The 8,767-nt window shown below is 32.2% G+C and overlaps 1 long non-coding RNA gene across 1 annotated transcript; it reads right to left on the bottom strand.

Moving 5' to 3' along the window:
• Positions 1–1,927: 1,927 nt before the first annotated feature.
• LOC142236553 (uncharacterized) lies at positions 1,928–3,609 on the bottom strand. The gene is made up of 6 exons (XR_012722088.1): positions 3,191–3,609; positions 3,011–3,098; positions 2,776–2,839; positions 2,314–2,379; positions 2,109–2,184; positions 1,928–2,014 (listed from the first exon to the last, which is right to left on the bottom strand). It is a non-coding gene; the product is annotated as an uncharacterized LOC142236553 (long non-coding RNA).
• Positions 3,610–8,767: the final 5,158 nt, after the last annotated feature.

Raw genomic sequence — 8,767 nt, 5'->3', positions numbered from 1 at the left:
CACAGAATTGCTTAAGATTTAAATATGGCTCCGACTTGTTTATATATTGCCCAATTTGACCAAATATTGTTCAATTTTCTTCTAATATCGCCACGTTTTTAAAAATGTTTCAAATTTATCATACCTTTAAAAATCGTATTAAAATTCCATTTTTTAGTAAAATTGTTATAACTTGCTTGTCATTTTTTTCTTCTAGTTGGTCATTTTTTCTTCTAGTTGGTCTTATTACTTACGATAGAGTATCATCTATACGACGATTTTTTTAATCGTTTATACTTTTCTGGCGGAAAAGTCCCATTGTAAAATACGATTTTTTTTTTTGAAAATTTGGCTTTTTGCATTGATATTTTTTTGAACCACTTAACTTAACTTATCACAGATCCAATTATTATTCGTCATCTTATTACCTTTCATTTAAGTATCAACAATGATATAATCGCGAGATATAATTTTAGTGAGAAAAAAGCGAAAAACTAACAATAACGGGATATCTCAAAAACTATTCCATAACAACACTTTTTTTCGAATTCAGCAAATCAAAATACATAAGAAAAGTCGACTCTCATCAAGTGTACATGATTTTGTTTTTTTTTTTTTTGTAAACTAGTGTTATTATTACAAATTACAAATGCAAAAAATTTCAATCATCATTTTCCTGATTGATTATATTTTTTAATCAATTATGTTTCCAACTTCAATTGACTTTTTAATTGGAAATATTTTGGTGTTATAATTTCTGTGTAGTATTATATTTTTATGACAAAAGCATATTTTGAAATACTGTTTCATAACTACCCGTTATGAATAGCATGGCTCATTGAACTACTTTGTGGTCATAAACACAGATCTTGCTAGCTGGTCTGTATTCTCAACCTAGTCTTAAGACAACAATAACAGATGTGCGGTAAATGAACATCCCATGACTACGTACTTATACAAAAATAAATAAATTAATTAAAAGAACAACAATAACACATCGATTAAATGGAAAAATTTTAATTGCATTGATAATACTCAGCACCCCACGAAGCTCTATGAAAAGTGGTTTTGATTAAAAGTCAATTCAAACGCAAATAATCAGTAATCAGATAAGAAAACTAACGTATGTATTACGAAAATACTAAGGGTGGTCCTACATCTTTAGAATATGATTTTGTAACTACGTACGATTTAACGGGATTCAAATAAATTCTTAATGGAAAGAAAAATTTCTTTTCTCTTCAATTACGAAATTAATTTATTCAATTTATTTTTAATCGATATTTCTTCATTCACATCAAGATAGTACAAATTACCAAGGTCATTTAAATAATTAATTGATAGAATAAATTACATTTATTATTAATTTTACAATTATTAATTGAGCTTTATGGACAAATTTAGATTAAGGAACTTGATTAATAGACTCATTGAAAAGAAAACGCCAGATACAAATCTATAGACGCCTACACTGAAAAAACAGTGAACCCTTTTCCATTGCAAAATGAACTAAACTGTAGTAATATTGACCATGATTTAGCCCTTAAGATTTTTTTCAACTTGTCTAGTTTATAATTTTCTTAAATTTTAGTTCATCTATAACATTGTAGTTTAGTTCATTTTTACAACACCATAAGATTTATATACCCCTACCAAGTTAAAAAGTCAGTATTATTTTGGTTTACTTGCTTATTTTGTGGGAAATCCGATAATAAAAATTGGTTAACAGTCTCTTTAAAATGTCGACGACTAAACTATTTTTAAATCAATCATTCCACAGTACAGAGAAATTAAATAATTAAAGGAACAACAAACGGTTTTACTATTATGAAAATTTTCATACATTAAAATTAAACTTTCTTTAAGCAAAAGTACTTTATTATAAAAACTTATGATGAAAGTTCTTAATACAATGTTTTTTGTGAATAGAAGTTATGTCCACGTGGAACAGAGAGTAGTTCATTTGAACCCGCTGTTTGGACATTTTGACTTATCCTTTTTTTATTCATCGTAGGTAGTTTTTTCACATATCTTGCTGGAAAAAATGGAAACAAAAATGAAAATTGTTAAAAATTAACACCATGTAATGAAATATAATTTTTAATTCTTCATTTTAGCTTGTAACTTACCATATTTGGGGCATTTTATCAAATGGTGTAAGGAATTCAACTTTTCTTTGGAAAACGTATCTCATAAAATTTGTACCTGAAACAATTAGAGAAATAATGAAGTATTCTAAATAAACTCATAAAACTGTGTTGTTATCGATGTGAAAGATATAATAAAATAAATATTCTAGTTGAAAGAAAGCCAAAGTTTTAATATAAAACTTACCAATTCTCTATTAAATTGTACGCTGAGTGGAAATATAAAAAGTTGTCCAAATTTATTTGGGTTACTCTGAAATTAAATATTAAATAAAATTATTAAATAACTTTTCAAAAAATCTAATGAAAAAAATAATAATATGCATAAAAAACCAAATATTCTTGATATTCCTAGACAGTCATCAAAATGACGACACGTAATTTCATTTTCGATTTAAAATGCATTTTAGTCTATTGGGAAATGGTAAATTTAAGTTATACTAATTCGACCGTTTTATGAATTTTTGTTTTATACTACTTAAAACCAAATTGAATAAGAAAATAAATTCAAGTTTGGTTCACTTTTTCGCTCACGATGAAAATTATATCGTCTTGAAATCAGCCGTAGTCAAAATGACGAAGGATGACGTTAATGTACAAAAAATAAGGATGGCTGTCCAGGGTTAAAAGAAAGTTAAAGAAAACTTACCAATTCACTATTAAATTACAGGCAAAGGAGTACTAAAAATTTGTCAAAATTTTAAGGGGTTATTCTGAAATTAAATATTTATTTTTACATTAAAAATATTACATTAGTTTCCAAAAAAATTAATTAAAGAAATACTAAAATAAGGTATTAAAAACCTGTAATTTTGATGATAAAAAGGTCATAAAAACGTAAATATTCTAGTTGAAAGAAAGCCAATTTTTAAAAGAAAACTTACCAATTCTCTACCTTTTTAAATTTGTTTTAATCCGTCTGGAGTTGCTCTGAAATTAAATATCGCTTTTACAACAAAGAAAAACATTAAACTGGTGTCCAAAAAAAAAAAAATAATTAACAAATAATAATATACATAAAAAATATTCTTTTCAAAAGAAAGCCATATTAAAAAAATACTTACCAATTTATGAATAAACTATACGCTGAGATATTACAAAAAATTTCCAAATTCATCTGGAATTGAATATTAATTTTTTACATTGAATAATGAAAATTTCAATACACTTTCAATTTCAACATATTTTACTAAATATTCTTAATAACTTTTTTCTAAACTACCGACAAAATATTAATAACTTTCATTTAAAAGGTTTAATAAACAAACACCAATATATGACTCAAAAATCCAAAATATTCCATGCCTTTATATTCCCTTGTTGCATACCTACTTAAAAGATGCAACAGCCCACGCCAACGCCAACTATACAACTGAAGCATGCCAAACAAAACCAAGCAAAGCCAAAACATTCCTACAACAACAAAAACACATGTGCCTTTATTGAAAACAACACCTCATCCAGCCAAAAACCATCAACGAATAACAAACACACACACAAGCCACTAAATGAACAAAATAAAAACAACCCCACGCTCATGTATACACAACAAAACTCAAGTAACATCATCTTTACATTAATCACATTCCACTATTCCGATAAAGATTTCTGTACTATGCATTAGTTCATCGCATCTGCTGACAATTTACTCTAAGAATAATATTCGTAAAGGCACACCAGTTTATGAGCGATGAAACGTTTAACTTAAAATTTGCAAAATTTTCATGAAATGTTATCTACCATTTTTGACGAAAATGTCTATAAATTTAATTACATGTGAACTAAAAATATTTCATTGTGTAATTTTTTACTAACAATTATTAACTATAGGAATTGTCAGTAAGAAATTGCTATCCACTTTTAAGTTCATTTTTCGTAAAAAAATATTTTCTCATACAAAAAAATCTTATAGTAAATTGCACTTATTATTTAGAAAATACTTTACATTTCACAAGTAGTTTTATAGCATGACAAACGAATTTTTAACTACCAGTTAAGAAATTTTTTAAGGAAATTTCCATCGTATTTTGTAGGCCATGAACTAAACGATTGCTACTTAGAATTTGTAAAATTTCCTTTCGAGTAGTTAATTTTCGTTCAAGATACGAAAAATGAACTAAAATTCTGGAAAATTCTTGTAATAAATTATTGTAAAAATCTTCTTAATTTTACGAGACACTTTTTTTTCTGTGTAGACTGTACATATTTCGGTTCGGGCGAATGAATCTTTCCACAGCCTTTAGTATAGATCTGGCTGGAATAGATAACTCAATTTTGGGCCCTTTATGCTAACTCCTTATTGAGAAAACATCTAGGAATTTTCCTCTTACAAATTGAATCATCTTTACTCCCACTGTACATCATCTTTTCATATAACTACAAGTCCCCTACCCCCATTTTCATGAAGCTCCGTTAGTGCTACTTTAGCAAACGAACTTTTAAACCGTGATATCTACATATCTGTCATCTTGCGTATATATTCCATAAGCCAGTTAGAAACTTAACTGCTGAAATTTTTTCAGTTAAAGTGAACCGGAGAAAAGATATTTTCATTTTTCTTTCTGTTAACTTGCAGTTAAAGCCTAACGGAGCTACATGAAAATGACCGCTAATCTTATTATACCCTCCACCATAGGATGGGGGGTGTATTAACTTTGTCATTCCGTTTGTAACACATCGAAATATTGCTCTAAGACCCCATAAAGTATATATATTCTGGGTCGTGGTGAAATTCTGAGTCTATCTGAACATGTCCGTCCGTCCGTCTGTTGAAATCACGCTAACTTCCGAACGAAACAAGCTATCGACTTGAAACTTTGCAGAAGTAGTTGTTATTGATGTAGGTCAGATGGTATTGCAACTGGGCCATATCGGTCCACTTTTACGTATAGCCCCCATATAAACGGACCCCCAAATTTGGTTTGCGAATCCTCTAAGAGAAGCAAATTTCATCCGAACCGGCTGAAATTTGGTACATGGTGTTAGTATATGGTCTCTAACAACCATGCAAAAATTGCTCCACATCGGTCCACTTTTACGTATAGCCCCCATATAAACGGACCCCCAAATTTGGCTTGCGAATCCTCTTAGAGAAGCAAATTTCATCCGATCCGGCTGAAATTTGGTACATGGAGTTAGTATATGGTATCTAACAACCATGCAAAAATTGGTCCACATCGGTCCATAATTATATATAGCCCCCATATAAACCGTTCACCAGATTTGACCTCCGGAGCCTCTTGGAAGATCCAAATTCATCTGATTCAGTTGAAATTTGGTACGTGGTGTTAATATATGGCCTCAAACACCCATGCAAAAATTGGTCGAATAATTATATATAGGCCCTATATAAACCGATCCCCAGATTTGACCTCCGGAGCCTCTTGGAAGAGCAAAATTCTCCGATTCGGTTGAAATTTGGTACGTGAAGTTAGTATATGGTATCCAACAACAACGCAGGAATTGGTTCATATCAGTCCATAACTATATATATAGCCCCCATATAAACCGATCCCCAGATTTGACCTCCGGTGCCTTTTGGAGAAGCAAAATTCATCCGATCTGGTTGAAATTTGGTATGTGGTGGTAGTATATGATACATAACAACTATGCCAAAAGTGGTCCATATCAGTCCATAATCATATATAGCCCCCATATAAACCGATCCCGAGATTTGGTTTTGGAGCCTCTTGGAGGAGCAAATTTCATACGAGTCAGTTGAAATTTGGTACATTGTGCTAGTATATGCCCGTTAACAACCATGTCTAACTAGGTCCACATCGGTCTATAGTTATGTATAGCCCTCAGATAAATCGATCCCCAATCACACAAAAATTGGTCGATATTAAGTTCAAAATTGTATATAGCCCCCATATAAGCGACCCCCATATTTCAATTCTGGCTCTCTACGTATTGTCTAATACATACCACGTATGGACTAACTCACAATTTGGAATGTTAAGAAGTTTTAAGATAACACAACCCAAGTAATTCGATTGTCGATGACAGTCTTTCGTAGAAGTTTCTACGCAATCCATGGTGGAGGGTACATAAGATTCGGCCTGGCCGAACTTACGGCCGTATATACTTGTTTTTATTTCGTTTTGTTATTGCAGTAATGCAACAACACGAAATTTTTTTTAGAAGCTATTTGTTTGAATTCATCTACATTTATTATTACCATGTTCACTGTATATCATGATTGCGGTGAAAATGTTGCATGGTCACCACATAGACACCGGAATCATATTATTTTCACTTCGATTATGATCGTGATCATCAAAAATTTTAAGCAATTTTAAGCATAGTAATGTGGCCGAAAGCCTTAATCTTCTAATCTTAAGGCAAAATTGTTCAACGTAAATTTTGTAAAATCTCTTCACATCCAAAGGCAGTATCCTTAACTTATGGACAGAAAACCTGTATTCTTGACAATCTTTTTTCACAACAAAAGTATGTTTCCATATTTGCCATTTCCGACATCATTTTTATAATCATCATATATTGTATATTCTAATTATGTAAAATTTTTATACATGAACAATTAGTAATAGAAGCTATAAAAACAAAGCATACAGTCATTCTTATCAATTTTCAGTTTATGCTTCTCACGCTGTCGTTATGAATGTCTCTATGAATATATTCGTTAATGGATTTAAAGACAATATTTTGTTTACTTTTATCAGAACATTGAACTTTTAGCAGAACATTGAAGCGCACGAGGTGATAATTAGGTCAGTGCCATGCATAAATCAGTTGTCGTTCAAAAGAAAAGATTCACAATTTTGACATCGATTAGCACAATTGGCTGCTCCGCCTTCTAAGGATATCTTCATTTGGTATAACCTACATCACAATGTATTCAGGACATAAGGATTTTGATTTTCGTGGATATAAATTTTCCAGAAATAATGATCGCATACCACACGTTATACGCCCTAAGAGAAAACAATTTTTTGCGACAAAAATGTTCCATGTCCCACGAGGGAAAGTAAAGCGAAACGTGTTTGAAATATGTTTGAGGTGATCACATTCTTCCACATCGTCTCTTGCCCACATAGCTAATACTTAACAGGTTGGCTGATAAGTCCCCGGTCTAACAAAGAAAAACACATTTTCTAGTCAAAAGTCGATTTTATTATTCAACATAGTTCCCTTCAAGAGCGATACAACGGTTATAACGACCTTCTAATTTTTTGATACCATTTTTGTAGTACTCCTTCGGTTTTGCCTCAAAATAGGCCTCAGTTTCGGCGATCACCTCTTCATTGCAGCCAAATTTTTTCCCTGCGAGCATCCTTTTGAGGTCTGAGAACAAGAAAAAGTCACCAGATCTGGAGAATACGGTGGGTGGGGAAGCCAAATTCATGCGTTGTCTTGGTGGAACAACACTTTTTTCTTCTTCATATGGGGACGTTTTGCCGCGATTTCGACCTTCAAACGCTCCAATAACGCCATTCACTGTTGATGGGTTTTCCCTTCTCAAGATAATCGATAAAAATTATTCCATGCGCAACAGAGGCAATTACTTTGGCAGCGGATTTTTGAGTCTGTCTTTCCACGCTTCGGGGACGGTTCACCGGTCGCTGTCCACTCAGCCACTACTCAGGAGTGTAGTGATGGAGCCATGTTTCATCCATTGTCACATATCGACGGAAAAACTCGGGTGTATAACGAGTTAACAGCTGCAAACACCGCTCAGAATCATCAACACGTTGTTGTTTTTGATCAAATGTGAGCTCGCGCGGCACCCATTTTGCACAAAGCTTCCGCATATCCAAATATTGATTAATGATATGACCAACACGTTCCTTTGATATCTTTAAGGCCTCTGCTATCTCGATCAACTTCATTTTACGGTCATTCAAAATCATTTTGTGGATTTTTTTTGTTGATGTTTTCGTCGGTAACCACCTCTTTCGGGCGTCCACTGCGTTCACCGTCCTCCGTGCTCATTTCAACACTCTTGAATTTTGCATACCAATCAATTATTGTTGATTTCCCCGGGACAGAGTCCGGAAACTCATTATCAAGCCAAGTTTTTGTTTCCACCGTATTTGTTCCCTTTAGAAAACAGCATTTTATCAAAACACGAAATTCCTTTTTTTCCATTTTTTTTTCACAATAACAAAAGTTGTTTCACAAAAGACGCTCTATCTCACAAACTAATTGACTTACAGACGTCAAATTTTGACACGAATCATTTGAAGGTTGCATTTAATACTCGCGACGCCATCTATGCGTTAGACCTGGGACTTATCAGCCAACCTGTTAAGTAAACTCTTATTGCTCTTATACTTACTATATATTTAATAAATAAATAGTTTACCAGTTTTGTCGATAACCCTCTTGTTGATAATTCGATGTAGCCTTTTGTCCGTGCATTATGCATTGCGTTGTGTTATAAACGATTCCTTTGCGTCAAATTCATTTATTCAGGAATACATGTGAAGTAGTCATATTTGGGTATAGCCCTCAGTACCTCAGCTTTAACTCCTCAATCGACTCGAAGCGCGTTCCCTGGAGTGGTCTCTTGCTTTGTAGTCAAAATGCAAAAAGTCAACAATTTTTAATTTAATTTAATTTCATTAATTTTGAAGAATTTGTCAGAATTATTAAAGCCAAGTTAACCTTAGTCAAAC

Source organism: Haematobia irritans, chromosome 4, assembly GCF_050003625.1.
Source record: "Haematobia irritans isolate KBUSLIRL chromosome 4, ASM5000362v1, whole genome shotgun sequence".
In the NCBI taxonomy this organism is placed as follows: Eukaryota; Metazoa; Arthropoda; class Insecta; order Diptera; family Muscidae; genus Haematobia; species Haematobia irritans.
Note: the sequence above shows the minus strand (reverse complement) of the source record. Positions and strands in the feature narration are given on the sequence as shown.